This window comes from Muntiacus reevesi, chromosome 19 (assembly GCF_963930625.1).
Source record: "Muntiacus reevesi chromosome 19, mMunRee1.1, whole genome shotgun sequence".
Classification (NCBI taxonomy): domain Eukaryota; kingdom Metazoa; phylum Chordata; class Mammalia; order Artiodactyla; family Cervidae; genus Muntiacus; species Muntiacus reevesi.
This window is the reverse complement of record NC_089267.1, coordinates 4,639,247-4,656,701: the sequence shown is the minus strand read 5'-3', so window position 1 is coordinate 4,656,701 and position 17,455 is coordinate 4,639,247. Positions and strand designations below refer to the sequence as shown.

The following is a 17,455-nucleotide window of genomic DNA, read 5'->3' as shown; positions in this document are numbered from 1 at the left end:
CACAAATAATTTCCTATGATCTTTAACCATTTATCTATTAACTATCTTATGTGACTTGCTCACATGTTTTTGGCAAATTATCTTTGGAAAAATTGGACAGAGGAAGTGAATAGACACGGAAAAGTGCTCAACATCAACAATAATCAGGGAAATGTGAATGAAAATTAAAATAAGTGATCAACTCATAACTGTAAGGATGACTATTATCTGAAAAAGCCTAAAGATAGCAAGTATTGGTGAGAATGTGGAGAAAAGAGGCCCTTGTGTTCTGTTAGAGGGAATGTAAATTGGTGTGATCATTGGGAAGAACAGTATCACAGCTCCTCAAAAGAATAAGAAACAGAACAATTATATGATCTATCAACTCCATTCTGTATATATATTTTTAGATTATATTTCCTTATTATATTTTTAATTTTCCAGGAAACAAACATTAATTGAAGAAAAATGCCAACTCATATAGATGTAAAATTAAAAATAAAAAAAAACTCTCCATTTCTTAGTGAGGCCTTAGATTGATTAGATTAATTCCAATTCTTTGCATGATATGATCATATTATTATGCTCCCTAAAACATGAGGTAGAGATAATTGTTCCATAATAAGTAATTAGGTGAAAATACATTCATGGTTATATTTGGTAATATGGACTTTTGTAATTATTTAGAGTTCATAATATTATTAACATTTCATTAAATTTGAGTTGTTTCATTGAAAAAAAATGTTATTTGCTATTTTATCATCAAAGTTAATTACATTAATTTTCAAAAGTACCTCAGTGATTTTGTCTTATTAATTTTAGATACATAATATTTTTTCTCATTTGTGATCTTTTTTATTTTCATAAATTCTGATTATTATCACCATTCAATTTGTGCACTTGTTTTATAACCAGCCACTTTTAAACTTACTTTTTAGCTTTATTTTTTCTTTTCATGTTTTTGACAAAGTATTTATTTGCTGATCCCTAAGAAGCAAAATTCAGAAAATTGTCTCCCTCCCCCACTGCAAGAATAGATTAAAAAAAAAAAACATTTTCAGTCGTCCTCTTCCCTCTTCCCATGGCGGGCCCTTTCACCTGCACCTCATTGCAGAACAGACTGACATCCAGAAATTCTCCAAAAGACACCTGGCACTGTCATGTTGCTCATGCCTTCTGCTACACCTCTCTGGCAGGCCAAGTGGAGCCTTTTCTGTAGCTTCTCGCTTTTAATAGAAATTTATTGAAAAATTTTCTTGATAGCAAAATATTTAAAGATTCTCTCCCCAGGCTCATCTTTCATTTATCTACTAGAAAAGTACTGAATTGAAAAGGTTTTTTCCCCCAGTTATAATCAAAACATGAAATACTGAAGAACTTCCAGGTTACTCTAAGTTCTTAGGTTACACACATAGATACGTACAGAGGAAGTTGAACCCCAAGTTCTATTCCTTCCCAAAATGGGTAACAGAAGATTTGATTAGAACAGGAAAAAAAAAAAGAAAGAAAGAAAAAAACCACAAAATCTGATAGTCATTCTATTGGCTTGGCCGAAACGTTCGTTCACGTTTTAAAAAGCCAAATGAACATTTTGGCCAACACAAAATGATGGAGCAGAGCAGGCTTTTTCGACCATAAACTGATACCACCTCTTGGTCATAAACCCTGCAGAGGTCCAAGATAAGCCTCAAATTTCGAGGAGAGTCAGCAGAGAGTGCACAGAGGAGAAAGCTGCTGAAGGCACAAAGGATCCCGGGGAATTTTTAGTGCTGTTTTTCACTTAATAAGCCAGTAGTATAGCAACCTAAAGACCTTGGCTGTGATCACACCAGAATGTTTTTAATGGACTGCTGCGGGAAACCGTGATGGACAGCTGGCATCCTCTGGCTCATGGTGCTAAGTGGGCAGCTCCAGAACCAACTCTGTGGCGAGTCTATGGCTGGGCGGAAGTATTTCTTGCCAGATGGGAGCTCTTTGATGAAGGCTCCTTTAGGGAAAAGGTTTTTGGCTTTCTCTTCAGGGATGGTTGGAAGGACCATCACGCTGTCCCCATTCTTCTGGTCAACCGGAATGGCCACCCTCTTTTCTGCTGTCAGCTGGAGACAGATAATTACTCTAAGAATCTCATCAAAGTTCCTGCCAGTGGTAGCTGGGTAGAGGATGGACAGTTTCAGTTTTTTACCAGGACCAAAAATAAACACCACGCGAGCAGTCACAGGCATGCCCTTTTCGTCTTTCTCTGCTGGGTCCAGCATGCCCAACTGGATGGTAAAGTCCTGATTCTTATCATCAATGATGGGAAAAGGTAACTGTTCCGTGGGATCTTCACTTTTGTAAGCGTTGACATCCTTGCTCCATGCAAGATGGTCTTCCACACTGTCTATAGAAAGAGAAATCATCTTAACAGTTCTCTTGGTAAATTCTGGTGCCAGCTTTGCTGCTCTGCCGAGCTCCGTGGTACACACTGGGGTAACGTCTGGAGGGTGGAGAAGAGAATGCCCCATGAGTCTCCCAGATAGTTGTGGAAACGGATGCGGCCGATGGTAGTATTTGCCTTGAAGCTGGGAGCCTCGACCCCGAGGAGGTCTCCGGGCATGGCGGCAGCAGTGACGCGGGGAGTAGGAGGAGATGCACCGACAGCCACTAGCCTGCTGGTTCTGCTACTTTTAGCTTTAATACATTCGGTTTCTCTACTAGAAAATCACATCATTACAAGAAATGATAAAAGTAACTTATTTTCCATCATTTTATAATTCACAACTATATTTCTTAACTTACTGAATTATGCCAAACTTCTATTAAATTGTTAAATAATAATATTAATTAGGAATTTTCATATTCTCAATTCTATCTAATGCTGGCTACCTCTAGGTGTTCAACATTACATACTACCCTATCGACTGATCTTAAACTATATTAAAGTATGACTCTAGAAATTGATTTTTAAATACATAAACTATATCAAAGATGTATCAGTTACTAATTTTCTAAAAAAATTCCTTTCAAATCAGATAAAAGAACAAAAAACATTTTTATTAAAAACTTTTGCCATCTATTACAAATGACCAACTGGTCTCATTTACTTAACCAGTATATACAGATATATTAAACTCTTCAGTGCTTATTTTGAGGACAAAATATTATCTCAACAGTATTACTCCTAATGTCTTACACTTGCTTTTATTATCGGTGCTGTATTATATTTTGCATGTGATTTTGTAATATTTTATTTGTTTACTCATCTGTATTCATTAAGATTTTACTTATAAATACATTTCTTCACATTCTTCATGTGCCATTATTATGGATGTTGCAAATTTTTTAACATACAGTGTTCAAATGACTTATTTCATTGTTACTTCTAAGTATTTCAGTATACATTACATTTAGCTTTTTATGCTATCATTTTCTGTTCATATTGATATAGTATCTATGCAATTCTTAATTTAAAGTCTCCATATTTTCTCTGTTTTCTATTTTTTCCATTATTTATGAATGTGGTGTATGTTTATCACTATTATCTAAGAATGATTACACTCTGTGATTCATATTCCAATGAAATATTGCATTTTACATTTAAGTAAGTGTTTACATTTATCTGAAGTTTTATAATATTTGGTATAAAATCACTTAGTAAATTTATTTCTTATTGAATTTGTCTTCATTTCATACTTATGCATACATGAAGTCTTTTATGTTTTATTTTTGGAGGATTTATGGTTTATTAAGATATTACAGAAAAGGCAGAACCAGAGATCAAATTGCCAATATGCACTGGGTCACAGAAAGCAAGGGGATTACAGTAGAAATATCTATTTCTGCTTCATTGACTATGCTATAAAGTCTTTGTGTGAATAAAACAAACTGTAAAAATTCTTAAAGAGATGGGAATACCAAACCACCTTACTTTGCTCCTAATAAATCTGTATGCAGGTCAAGAAGCAAGAGTTAGAACTGGACATAGAACAATGGGCTGGTTCAAAATTGGGAAAGGAGTAAGTCAAAGCTGTATATTGTCAACCTGATTATTTAAGTTATGTGCAGTGTACATCATATGAAATGCTGCACTGGATGACTCACAAGTTGGAGTCAAGATTGCTGGCAAGAAATATCAATGACCACAGACATGCAGATGAAACCACTTCAATGGCAGAAAGCAAAGAGGAGCTAAAGAGCCTCTTGATGAAGGTGAAAGAGGAGAGTGAAAAAGCGGGCTTAAAACTCAACATTCAAAAAACTGAGATCATGGCATCCAGTCCCATCACTTCATGGGAAATAGATGGGGAAAAAGAGGAAATACTGTCACATTTCATTTTCTTAGGCTCCAAAATCACCGAGGATGGTGATTGCAGGCACAGACTTATAAGATGCTTGCTCTTTAAAAGAAAAGCTATGACAAGCTTAAGTTTTCAGTTACTCAATCATGTCCGACTCTTTGTGACCCATGGACTGCAGCACGCCAGGCTTCCCTGTCCCTCAGAACTTGCTCAAACTCACGTCCATTGAGTTGGTGATGCCATCCAACCACCTTATCTTCTATCATTCCTTTCTACTCCTGCCTTCAATCTTTCCCAGCATCTGGGTCTCTTCCAGTGAGTCAGTTTTTTTTGCATCAGGTGGCCAAAGTATTGGAGCTTCAGCATCAGTGTTTTCAATGAATATTCAGGACTTATTTCCTTTAGAATTGTATGGTTTGATCTCCTTGTAGTCCAAGGGACTCTCAAGAGTCTTATCCAACACCAAAGGTCAAAAGCATCAATTCTTGAAAAGCAGAGACATTGCTTTGCCAAAAAAGGTCTGTGTAGCCAAAGCTATGATTTTTCTGGTGGTCTTGTATGGATGTGAGAGTTGGACCATAAAGAAGACTGAACATCAAATAACTGATGCTTTTGAACTGTGACACTTTTAGAGAAAACTCTTGAGAGTGCTTTGGATAGAAAGGAGATCATACCTGTCAATTCTAAAGGAAATCAACCCTGAATATTCATTGGAAGAACTGATGATGAAGCTGAACCTCCAATATTTTGACCACCTAATGTGAAGAACTGACTCATTGAGAAAGACCCTGATGCTGGGAAAGATTGAAGGAAAGAGAAGGGAGCAACAGAAGATAGATATTTGGATGGCATCACTGACTCAATGGACGTGAGTTTGAACAAGCTCAGGGAGATAGTGAAGTACAGGGAAGCCTGGCATATTGCAGTTCATGGGGGTCACAAAGAGTCAGACACAATTTAGCCACTGAACAACAGTGAAGATATTATAGAGTGAAGAGTAGACTATATAAGTCTACTCTGAATATATATTTTTTCTTTTCAATGCATTAATAAAAATATACATAAGTCCTAATTACAATAATGAACACAATTAAGGGTCCTGACACACATTTCAAATTGACTTCTAAAGTTAGATTACTTTTATCTTACACAGCAAAGCATAAGAGTTTTCCTTTCATCATTTCATCACATTTTATTAACATTTATAACAATTTTTGCAAGTTAAGAGGTCAAAGAGATAATTTTGTTATCATTAATATCACTCGAATTATAAATGAAATAAAAATTGTTTATTAAAGTTTTCTATTCATTACCTTTTTAACTTTCATTTTGCATCACAGTTTTCTTTTTGTTAGTTGTATATGTGCATTGTACCTTCTGTAGGAACTAGCCCATTCTCTTTAGGATGAGATTCATAGAAACCTCACAGTAGACAGATCCATGTCCTGGTCCTGCATATATATACAACTGTTTGTGTAGTAGAAACAGTAGGGACTTATTATAAAGCAAGGCTAATGGAAACTGTCCAAGGGACTTTCTAGAGTCTTCTCCAACACCAAAGTTCAAAAGCCTCAATTCTTCAGCGCTCAGTTTTCCTTATAGTCCAACTTTCACATCCATACATGACTACTATAAAGACCACAGCTTTTGTTGGCAAAGTAATGTCTGTGATTTTTAATATGATGTCTAAGTTGGTCATAACTTTACTTCCAAGCATCAAATGTCTTTTAATTTCATGGCTACAGTCACCATCTGCAGTGATTTTGAAGCCCCCCAAAATCAAGTCCCTTGGGCAAAAAAATGAAGTCTCTTGAGAGTCCCTTGGACAGCAGAAGCTCCAACCAGTTCATCCTAAAGGAAATCAGTCCTGAATATTCATTGAAAGGACTGATGCTGAAGCTGAAACTCCAATACTTTGGTCACCTGATACAAAGAACTGACTCATTTGAAAAGACCCTGATGCTGGGAAAAATTGAAGGTGGGAGGAGAAAGGGATGACAGAGGATGGGATGGTTGGATGGCATCACAGACTCAACGGATATGAGTTTGTGTAAACTCTGGAAGTTGTTGATGGACAAGGAGCCCTGGCGCGCTGCAGTCCATGGGGTCACAGTCAGACAAGACTGAGCAACTGGACTGACTAATGGAAACTGATCCATGGAATTAACATAATGATGATAAAAATGACTTCACAGAGGTTACAAAGCCAAAATAATGTAAAATGTGGTGCTTTATGATTTGATGGTCATGTTTCATGGTCAAATGGAGAAAGGTATAGGTACTGTAACATGTCAGGGCTACTCATAGAAGGAAGCCAAGCTGAGAGAGGAGGAAGGGAGAGAGGCGAGAAGGCAGGGAGGAAGGGAGAAGAGGGGTACATGTAACCATGATTCAATATTCATGTTTTGCAGTCTTCTGTTTATGAACCTGCATTCACTGCTGCCCTTGCAGTTAGAAGAATCGATGAATGAGTTCCTCCTGTCTGGAATGAATTCTATCTGAGTGCAATATATATGTGATAACCAGTGTCCAGAAAGGTACAGAAATTGGTAACAGAAGCCAAATATTGTAAGTGTTGTTAGTCACTCAGTCCTATGAGTGCTCTGAGTCCTCTTTGTGACTGCATAGATTATAGCCTATCAGGCTCCTCTGTCCATGGAATTCTCCAGGCAAGAATACTGTAGTGGATTGCTGTTTCCTTCTCCAGGGGATCTTCCTGAACTGTGAATCAAATCTGGGTCTCCTGCACTGCAGGCAGATAATTTTTTCTTTCTTTCTTTCTTTCTTTCTTTCTTTTTTTTTTAACCATCTGAGCTACAGGGAAGCCCCAAATAGTGTAAAAGCAAACTCTAAATTGCAAAACCAGAAGAATCAAGTTCTGAAAAGTAGGGGGGGGGGGAATGATTTTCTTATATGACTTAGATTGTAATAATACTTTTTATGTAGCTGAAAATAAGCCAGTTAATTCATTAGCTTTTACATCTTTAAATTTAAATGGTATTGAAGTTTGAGGGGAATGAAAAAATTAGAGGTTTAGAATTTGGGAATATATCTTTTTTGTTTTTGCTTCTACATTTTTCAAGTTTATTTTCAACAGAAAGATAATCTCTTTACAGTATTGTGTTGATTTCTACGAAACATCAACATGAATCAGCCGTAAGTTTACCCACGCCGCCTCCCACTTGAACAAGCCTTCCACTTTGCGCCCCATCCCACCCCTCCAGGGTGTTATGGAGCCCAGTTTTGAGTTCCCTGAGCCGTACAGCAAATTCCCATTGGCCATCTATCTTACACATGGCAAGGTATGCTTCCATGTTACCCTCTGCATACATTCCACCCTCTCATTCACCCCCACTAGCTCTGCCCATAAGTCTGTTCTCAATGTCTGTGTCTCCACTGCTGCTCTACAGAGAGGTTCATCGGTACCATCTTTCTAGATACCATATATAAGTATTAGAATACAATAATCGATTTTCCCTTTCTGACTTCACTCTGTATAATAGGCTCTCGATTCATCCAGCTCATTAGGACTGACTCTAATGTGTTCATTTTTATGGCTGAGTAATATTCCATTGTATCAGGTTCAGCATCAGTCATTCCAGTGAATGTTCAGGGTTGATTTCCTTTAGGTTTTACTGGTTGGATTTCCTTGCAGCCCAAGGGACACTCAAGAGTCTTCTCCAAAAGTACAGCTCAAAAGCATCAATTCTTCCACGTTCAACTTTCTTTATAGTCCAACTCTCACATCCATACATGACTACTGGAAAAACCATAGCTTTGACTAAGTGGGCCTTTGTTGGCAAATTAATGTCTCTGCTTTTTAATATGATGACTAGCTTTGTCATTGTTTTTCTTCCAAGGAGCAAGGATCTTTTAATTTCATGGCTCCAGTCACCATCTGCAATGAATTTGGAGACCTAGAAAATAAAGTCTGTCTCTGTTTCCACTGCTTCCCCATCTATTTGCCATGAAGTGATGGGACCAGATGCCATGATCTTAGATTTTTGAATGTTGATTTTAAGCCAACTTTTTCAGTCTCCTCTTTCACTCTCATCAAGAGGCTCTTTAGTTCCTCTTCACTCTCTACCATAACAGTGGTATTATTTGCATATCTGAGATTATTGATATTTCCCGCAGCAATCTTGATCCCAGCTTGTGCTTCATCCAGCCTGGTATTTCGCATGATGTACACTGCATATAAGTTAAATAAGCAGGGTGACAATATGCAACCTTGATGTACTCCTTTTCTGATTTGGAGTCAGTCTGTTGTTCCATGTCCAATTCTAAATGTTGTTTTTTTGACCTGCATACAGATTTCTCAGGAGGCAGGTAAATAGGTCTGGTACTCCCATCTCTTGAAGAATTTTACATCATTTGTTGTGATCCACACAGTCAAAGGCTTTAGTGTAGTCAATAAAGCAGAAGTAGATGCTTTTCTGAAATTCTTTTGTTTTTTCTATGATCCAATGGATGTTGGTAATTTGATCTCTGGTTCCTCTGCCTTTTCTAAATCCAGCTTGAACATCTGGAACCCCAGAAATTCTCCAGGTCAGAACACTGGAGTGGATAGCCTTTCCCTTCTCCACAGTATCTTCTCAACCCAGGGATCAAACCCAGGTCTCCTGCATTGCAGTCGGATTCTTTATCAGCTTAGCCACAAGGGAAGCCCAAGAATATTGGGGTGGATAGCCTATCTCTTCTCCAACAGATATTCCTGATCAAGGAATTGAACTGGGGTCCCTACAAACAAATTCCCCATTAGGTTTTTGCAGTCTTTTCTTTTTTAATCAAATAGATTATGTTAAAGCTTCTTTACATATAAATCCCCTTCATTTGATGACATTCCTCATAGCAGCTCTACAATGGAGGTTTCCAAGACCTAATGTGCATTATTACTCAAATTATCTAAATATCCTTAAGCTATTTGATTTTTCTTGATAGGCCTCTTCATATTCCTCTAGAGAAAGGTACCTGATATGTATAATAGAAGCCTCTATAATGGATCAAGAAATGTACACTATTTAACATGGCCACTGGCTTTCAATTAACACATTCACTATTTAAAAGTCACATAACATTACTGCTTAGTATTCAGAAAAGGATAATAAAAAGACTTCAACAAGTAAACAGTGCATCCAGTTTTTACCAATTGTTGTACATGAAGAATTTTTTTTAATTTTTTTTAAATTTTTTTTATTAGTTGGAGGCTAATTACTTCACAACATTTCAGTGGGTTTTGTCATACATTGATATAAATCAACCATAGAGTTACACGTATTCCCCATCCTGATCCCCCCTCCCACCTCCCTCTCCACCTGATTTCTCTGGGTCTTCCCAGTGCACCAGGCCTGAGCACTTGTCTCACATGAAGAATTTTTTTAACCTAAGCATATCTGTTTAAATCTATTCTTGTTAAACACAATGTTCTTGCATTTTATACATCAGTCTATTCTGACAAGAAATTCCTGAATCTTAATTGGTCATCCATAATTTTATTTATTTTTATGCTCAGTCATCCACATAACTGGTAAATATAACATCTTTATTTTGATCCACATTGCTTGAAAAACTATTTCAAAATACAAAGCTGTGAATTGTAGATACATATCTCTGAACCTTGGTTTATACATTTCTAAACTGAGACACTTGAACTAGATAATCTCAGTGGTATCTTCCACCTCTAAAATTCTACATGACAAGCAAATAATAGCCATATTGTGATAAATTAATATTCTTTAGAATACATATACACATAGGATGTTTAAAATATTTATATCTCTAGCTTTTTAATAATTTTATCATTTTTTTTTTTTTAATTCAACATGTTGAGAGAGTTCACTTAGGCAGATAGATAGATAGTCCAAGACTGCCTTATGGAGGAGCAAGCATTCTTTTCTCCACAGTTTCTTGCCTTAGTCATGTAGGACATGTTTCCCTTAAGCTTTGTGTTAATTTTGCAACAATCTATTTTATTTGAGAACTGGCCTGTCTTTAAGAAGATTATATCTTGTGAAAAATGCTTTGCTTAGGCTTCATATTAATGACTATTATTGTAACAGATCTTGCCTGGGAGTCTGTTTTCCCATATCACTGCTTTCTCACTTGGAGACATGGAACTCAGAGTCCTTTCTCCTTGACTAATCTTATACATATATTATCTCAAGTTGTATGTTGTGGGGGAATAGGCCTGGCAAAGCTTTCACAGCCTTAAGGCATTCTTTTTATCTATTCTCAGCAGTCAGTTGAAAATTATATAATGCCCTGCTTACACTAGTGAGGTGGGCACTCTCCGATCTGCTTCCAGTGTCTTTTGCTAGAAGCTTTCTCTACCTTTTCACTTTAATAAAATCTCTGCTACACAAAACTCTGAGTGACTGAAACTGCATCTTTGGTCCCAGAGTGAAATTTTCTCTTTTGGAGACTACAAACTTGGCACTGTTCACTGTAAGCTACCAATGTGTACTAGAAATTCTCAAGTATATAATTATAACTCACCAGTATGTTGTAATGACCCATAAAACATTGCCAATTAATTCGTTGATACTAACAATTAAGTATCTATGCCATTTTTATTTAAAAAATATTGTAGTATGTTTCACCAAGAATGTTTATTAACTTTTCATTAAATTGAACTGAACATGCATACATCCAACCAACCACCATGTTCAAATACTGTGAGTTGGTAAAAATCGAAGAACGAATAGCCTGTAAGCATGTAAGCACTTACACTGATGATTTGAAACAAAATATAACTTGATTATGCATATATAACTATAAGGATCACAGACAGTGAGCAAGTAACCTCGTCTGAAAATAACTTAATACATGTGTGGGGGTTTGTGCGTGTGCGTTTTAGCGAAAAATTCTGGGAATTATACATGGATAGGATGAGAATTATTGAGAGTTTTAATGAATATTAATTTTAGCCAAATGGCTAACAAGAAGTGGTAACATTTTATCTGTTCTGAGTGAGAAAAAGTTAGGTCTAGCAGGAACTCTGCAATTTCAGATTTAATTAATTTATACTATGAGATGGGGGAGAGATCAGGAGACTAGTGGGTCAGAGGAGGATTCTTTCTGGAAATGATAGTTGACCTGATTGAGGAGAGGATAATTGCTTAGTAGCAGTTCCAGAATCTGTGTGAAGGTAGAGAGTGCAGTATTTCAGGTAAAGAAAATGAAGTTCAAGGTGCTAGAGTAGAGGGCAAGATGTGGTTCTGGAGTAGTGGGTGAAGAGAGTAGTAAGGGTGAGGTCAGAGTCCAACAGGGCTCTATAGTTAGTTTCTAGATATACAATCAGTCAAATATTTTAATTTTTAAGATAACCAAAAACAAACCAAAAAAATCCTGAGAAAATAGGGAAATTGTAGGATTACAGGAATCAAAAGAAGGAGAGAAGTTAGGAGAACACTGTGGTAAAGTCCAGACAAGAGTCTATAGGGGCTATGACAATAGTGAGATAAGAGAATGAGGCAATTTTGATTTAATTTGGAAACATATTTGTTAGTAGTATATTTTATTTCTAATGGATGGAACTTTCATTTTCTTAAAGAACAAATAAATTTGACTAAGAAAAATTCACTTTTTAAAATGAGAAATTTATAAGTTGATCATAATGTATATGATTGTATTTGAACATGAAATGATATATGACCATGTTAACTTAAAAATTTTGGAAAAATAAAACAAAATTTTAAAAATTTTATATTTCATAAAAATTCCCCCCAAAATTCTTGAGAGATTGAACAAATAAAAATATAAAATAAAATTTTCTGCTACAGAATACAAAGTTTGCATGAAATCATGATAATGAGATGAATCTTCCAATGAAATATGAGGATAATGCATTAGGTATAATATTCAACTTTAGGTCATCAACAGAGCAATTTCTTTGAACTCTAATTTTTGTATATTTCAGTGAAAGAGTCTACCATCTCCTGTGATAACTGTTAAAAACAATCACTTTTGCCAGGGATAAAGATTACCATATAGAGAAAGTGTCATATATTTATCCCCAATTTTGAGTACAGTGATAGGTTTTGTCTGAAAATGGTAAGATCACATAGAGTTGGGGAGAGTCTAGTCTCAAAGAAAATCCTTCCTATGCCAATGCACCCCTTTTCCCTAAAATACAATTTAAAAAAATCCATCACAAAGCCATTGCTCCTTCTTAATAAAACAAAAAAGTTGATAATTTACCTTCTTGAAAAATATATGCCTCAAAGTCATACCTAAGAAAAATTCTAATCCCTCTTTAAGTATCCAGTCATTACTCTTCTTAACAAGAACAAATACATCCATTGTAAAGTGGCTGAATGAAAACAGAATCACCAAAATAACAAACAATTCTCATTTGGAAAGAGAAAAAAGAAGTTAAATACATTTGGTTGACATTTTTCTTGACAGGAATAGCAAAAAATGTCCTAAGACACTAAATAAGTCCTTTGTTAGTTTATTTCCCTAAACTATGCCCACAGAGCATATGAACCATAGCCCTTAATTGTCCTACAGGGTTGTTACACAGGGTTGTAATTTAGCTAGGTTATCTGATTATGTTAATTGACAGATTATGAGGTTTTTAGTAACTTTATGAACTCATAAACTAAGCAAGCAGTTTTGTTGTGATATGATATTTGAATGTTGAACTCGTCCTATGAATTTCTAATTCAACAGCAGAGTAACACTCAAACCTTTAACCCTGAAAATTGTGGCTTTCATTTTTGTAAATACTTGAGGACAATATGAACGATTTTCCCCCAGGCTATATCCAAAGTTGTGCTGTAGCTGTGGTTCAGTAGCCTTGTAGAGATAAGGCATCTCCCAATTATTTGGTTCTCCCTCTCTCATGCTCAGTTTTCCTATAAACTGCCTTCATTTGTAATAAGTGTCGTCTTGCTTAGATAATTCAGGTTTTTTTCATTTCTACAAAGTTAATGCTTGTCTCCCAGTCAATTTTTGTTGCTGAGTGAAGGGAAAAGAGGCTTCTTTTAACACATTGCATGTTAATTTCTCTGCTTTCATACTGGTAAATTTAGACTGAAATCATAAAAAAAAAAAAAAAAAAAAAAAAAAAAAAAAAAAACCATAAGAAAATCCCAATATTCATTTCAGCTCTATTTGCAATAGCTGGGATATGTAAGCAGCCTAGATGCCCATCGACAGATGAATGGATAAAGAAGCTGTGTTACATACACAATTAAATATTCAGTTGAGTTCAGTTGCTCAGTTATTTTGGACTCTTTGTGACCCCATGGACTGCAGCACTCCAGGCTTCCCTGTCCATCACCGACTCCTGGAACTTGCTCAGATTCATATATTTTGAATCAGTGCTGCCATCCAACCATCTCATCCTCGGTCATCCCCTTCTCCTGTCCTCAATCTTTCCCAGCATGAGGGTCTTTTCAAATCAGTCAGTTCTTTGCATCAAGTGGCTAAAGTGTTGGAGTTTCAGCCTCCAGAAAAGCATTTACTTCTGCATTATTGATTATGCCAAAGCCTTTGACTGTGTAGATCACAACAAACTGTGGAAAATTATTCAAGAGATGGGAATACCAGACCTCCTTACCTACCTCTTGAGAAATCTGTATGCAGGTCAAGAAGCAACAGTTAGAAACAGACTTGGAACAATAGATTGGTTTCAAATTGGGAAAGAAATACATCAATGCTATATATTGTCATCCTGATTATTTAACTCATATGCAGAGTACATCATGCAAAATGCTGGACTGGATGAAGCACAAGCTGGGATCAAATTTTCCAGGAGAAATATCAATAACCTCAGAAAGGCAGATGATACCACCCTTATGGGAGAAAGTGAGGACAAAATAAAGGGCCTCTTGATGAAAGTGAAAGAGGAGATTGAAAAAGTTGGCTGAAACCTCAACATTCTGAAAACTGAGATCATGGCATCTGGTCCTATCACTTCATGGCAAAGATGGGGTAACAGTGGAAACAGTGACAGACTCTATTTTCTTGGGCTCCAAAATTACTGCAGATGATGACTGGAGCCAAGGAATTAAAAGAGGCTTGCTCCTTGGAAGAAAAGCTATGATCAATATAGACAGCATATTAAAAGGCAGATATATTAATTTGCCAACAAAGGTCTGCCTAGTCAAAGCTATGGTTTTTCCGGTAGTCATGTATGGATGTGAGAGTTGGTCTATAAAGAAAGCAGAATGCCGAAGAATTGATGCTTTTGAACTCTGGTGTTGGAGAAGACTTTTGAGAGTCCTTGGACTGAAAGGATATCCAACCAGTTCATCCTAAATGAAATCAGTCTTGAATAGTCATTGGAAGGACTGATGTTGAAGCTGAAACTCCAGTACTATAACCACCTGATGCAAGGAAATGACTCATTGGAAAACACCCTGATATTGGGAAAGATTGAAGTCAGGAAGAGAAAGGGATGACAGAGGATGAGATAGTTGGATAGCATCACCAATTCGATGGAAATGAGTTTGTTATAGCGCTGGGAGTTGGTGATGTGCACAGAAACCTAGCATGATGCATCCCATGGGGTCACAAAGAGTTGGAAACAACTGATCGACTAAATTGAACTGAACCTCTACCAACTCTGATTCTATCAAGCTGGAGATACTAATATTCACCTTTTCTATTTCATAGTTTAACAGAATTCCACGGTGGGACAAAAGCCAAAATTGGCATGTCCATGTTGTTCTGAAAGGAAATCTTTTTCAGACAATGCAATGTTTTAGTGGCCAAACGTGATCACTGCTTAGTTGAAGATTCATATTCTCTACTCAGAAACAATCAACTAGAGTAGTTTCTCAGAAATTTTTTTCTGTGCATCCTCAAACATTTCAATGACAGTTCAGTTCAGTCGCTTAGCCATGACCAACTCTTTGCAACCCCACGAAGAGCAGCACACCAAAACTCACGTCCATTGAGTCGGTGATGCCATCCAACCATCTCATCCTCTGCCGTGCCCTTCTCCTGCCCTCAATCTTTCCAGGCATCAGGATTTTTCAAATAAGTCAGCTCTTCGCATGAGGTGGCCAAAGAATTCAAGTTTTAGCTTCAACATCAGTCCTTCCAATGAACACTCAGGATTGATCTCCTTTAGGATGGACTGGTTGGATCTCCTTGCAGTCCAAGGGACTCTCAAGAATCTTCTTCAACACCACAGATCAAAAGCATCAATACTTTGGTGCTCAGCTTTCTTTATAGTACAACTCTCACATCCATACATGACTACTGGAAAAACATAGCCTTGACTAGACAGACATTTGTTGGCAAAGTAATGTCTCTCCTTTGCTATCTAGGTTGGTCATAACGTTCCTTCCAAGGAGTAAGTGTCTTTTAATTTCATGGCTGCAGTCACCATTTGCAGTGATTTTGGAGACCCCCAAAATAAAATCAGCCACTGTTTCTATTTTTTTCCCTATCTATTTGACATGAAGTGATGGGACCAGATGCCATGATCTCAGTTTCCTGAATGCTGAGCTTTAAGCTAATTTTTTCACTCTCCTCTTTCACTTTCATCAAGAGGCTCTTTAGTTCTTCTTCACTTTCTGCTATAAGGGTGGTTCCACCTGCATATCTGAGGTTATTGATAATTCTCCTGGCAATCTTGATTCCAACGTGTGCTTCTTCCAGCCCAGTGTTTCTCATGATGTACTCTGCATATAAGTTAAATAAGCAGGGTGACAATATACAGCCTTGACATACCCCGTTCCCTATTTGGAACCAGTCTGTTGTTGCATATCCAGTTCTAACTGTTGCTTCTTAACCTGCATACAGATTTCTCAGAGGCAGGTCGGGTGGTCTGATATCCCCATCTCTTTCAGAATTTTCCACAGTTTATTGTGATCCACATAGTCAAAGGCTTTGGCACAGTCAATAAGACAATATATATATATATATATATATATATATATATATATATATATATATTTTTTTTTTTTTTTTTTTTTTTCCTGGAACTCTCTTGCTTTTTTGATGATCCTGCGGACATTGGCAATTTTTATCTCTGGTTCCTCTGCCTTTTTAAAACCCAGCTGGGACATCTGGAAGTTCACTGTTGATGTACTGTTGAAGCTTGGATTGGAGAATTTTGAGCATTACTTTATAAGCATGTGAGATGAGAGCAAGTGTGCAGTAGTTTGAGAATTCTTCGGCATTAACTTTCTTTGGGATTGGAATGAAAACTGATCATTTCCAGTCCTGTGATCACCTCTGAGTTTTTAAAATTTGCTGGCCTATTGAGTGCAACACTTTCACAGCATCATCTTTTAGGATTTGGAATAGCTCAACTGTATTTCCATCACTTCCACTAGCTTTGTTCATAGTGATGCTTCCTAAGGCCCACTTGAGCTCACATTCCAGAATGTCTGGCTCTAGGTGAGTGATAACACCATCATAATCATCTGGTTCATGAAGATCTTCTGTGTACAGTTCTTCTGTGTATTCTTGCCACCTCTTCTAAATATCTTCTGCTTCTATTAAGTCCATACGATTTCTGTCCTTTATTGAGCCCATCTTTGCATAAAACGTTCCCTTGGTATCTCAGATTTCCTTGAAGAGATCTCTACTGTTTCCCATTCTATTGTTTTCCTCTATTTCTTTGCACTGATCACTTAGGAAGACTTTCTTTTCTCTCCTTGCTATTCTTTGGAACTCTGTGTTTATATGGGTGTATCTTTCCTTTTCTCCTTTGCTTTGCTTTTCTTCTTTTCACAGCTATTTGTAAGGCCTCCTCAGACAGCCATTTTTCTTTTTTGCATTTCTTTTTCTTGGGGATGGTCTTGATCCCTGTCTTGTATACCATGTCACAAACCTCTGTCCATAGTTCTTCAGGCACTCTATCACATGTAGTCCCTTAAATCTTTTTCTCACTTCCACTGTATAGTTGTAAGGGATTTGATTTAGGTCACCCCTGAGTGGTCTAGTGGTTTTCCCCACTTTCTTCAATTTGTGTATGAATTTGGCAATAAGGAGTTTATTATATGAGCCACAGTCAGCTCCTGGTCTTGTTTTTGCTGACTGTATAGTTTCTCTATCTTTGGCTGCAAGGAATATGTAATCAATCTGATTTCAGTGTTGACCATCTGGTGATGTCCATGTGTAGAGTCTTCTTTTGTGGTGTTGGAGGAGTGTGTTTCCTATAACCAGTGCATTCTCGTTTCAAAATTCTGTTAGACATTGACCAGTTCATTCTGTACTTCAAAGCCAAATTTGCC

General features: G+C 36.8%; 1 pseudogene; it reads right to left on the bottom strand.

The window, feature by feature from the left end:
* Positions 1-1,802: 1,802 nt before the first annotated feature.
* On the bottom strand, positions 1,803-2,575 carry LOC136150946 (peroxiredoxin-6 pseudogene; annotated as a pseudogene).
* Positions 2,576-17,455: the final 14,880 nt, after the last annotated feature.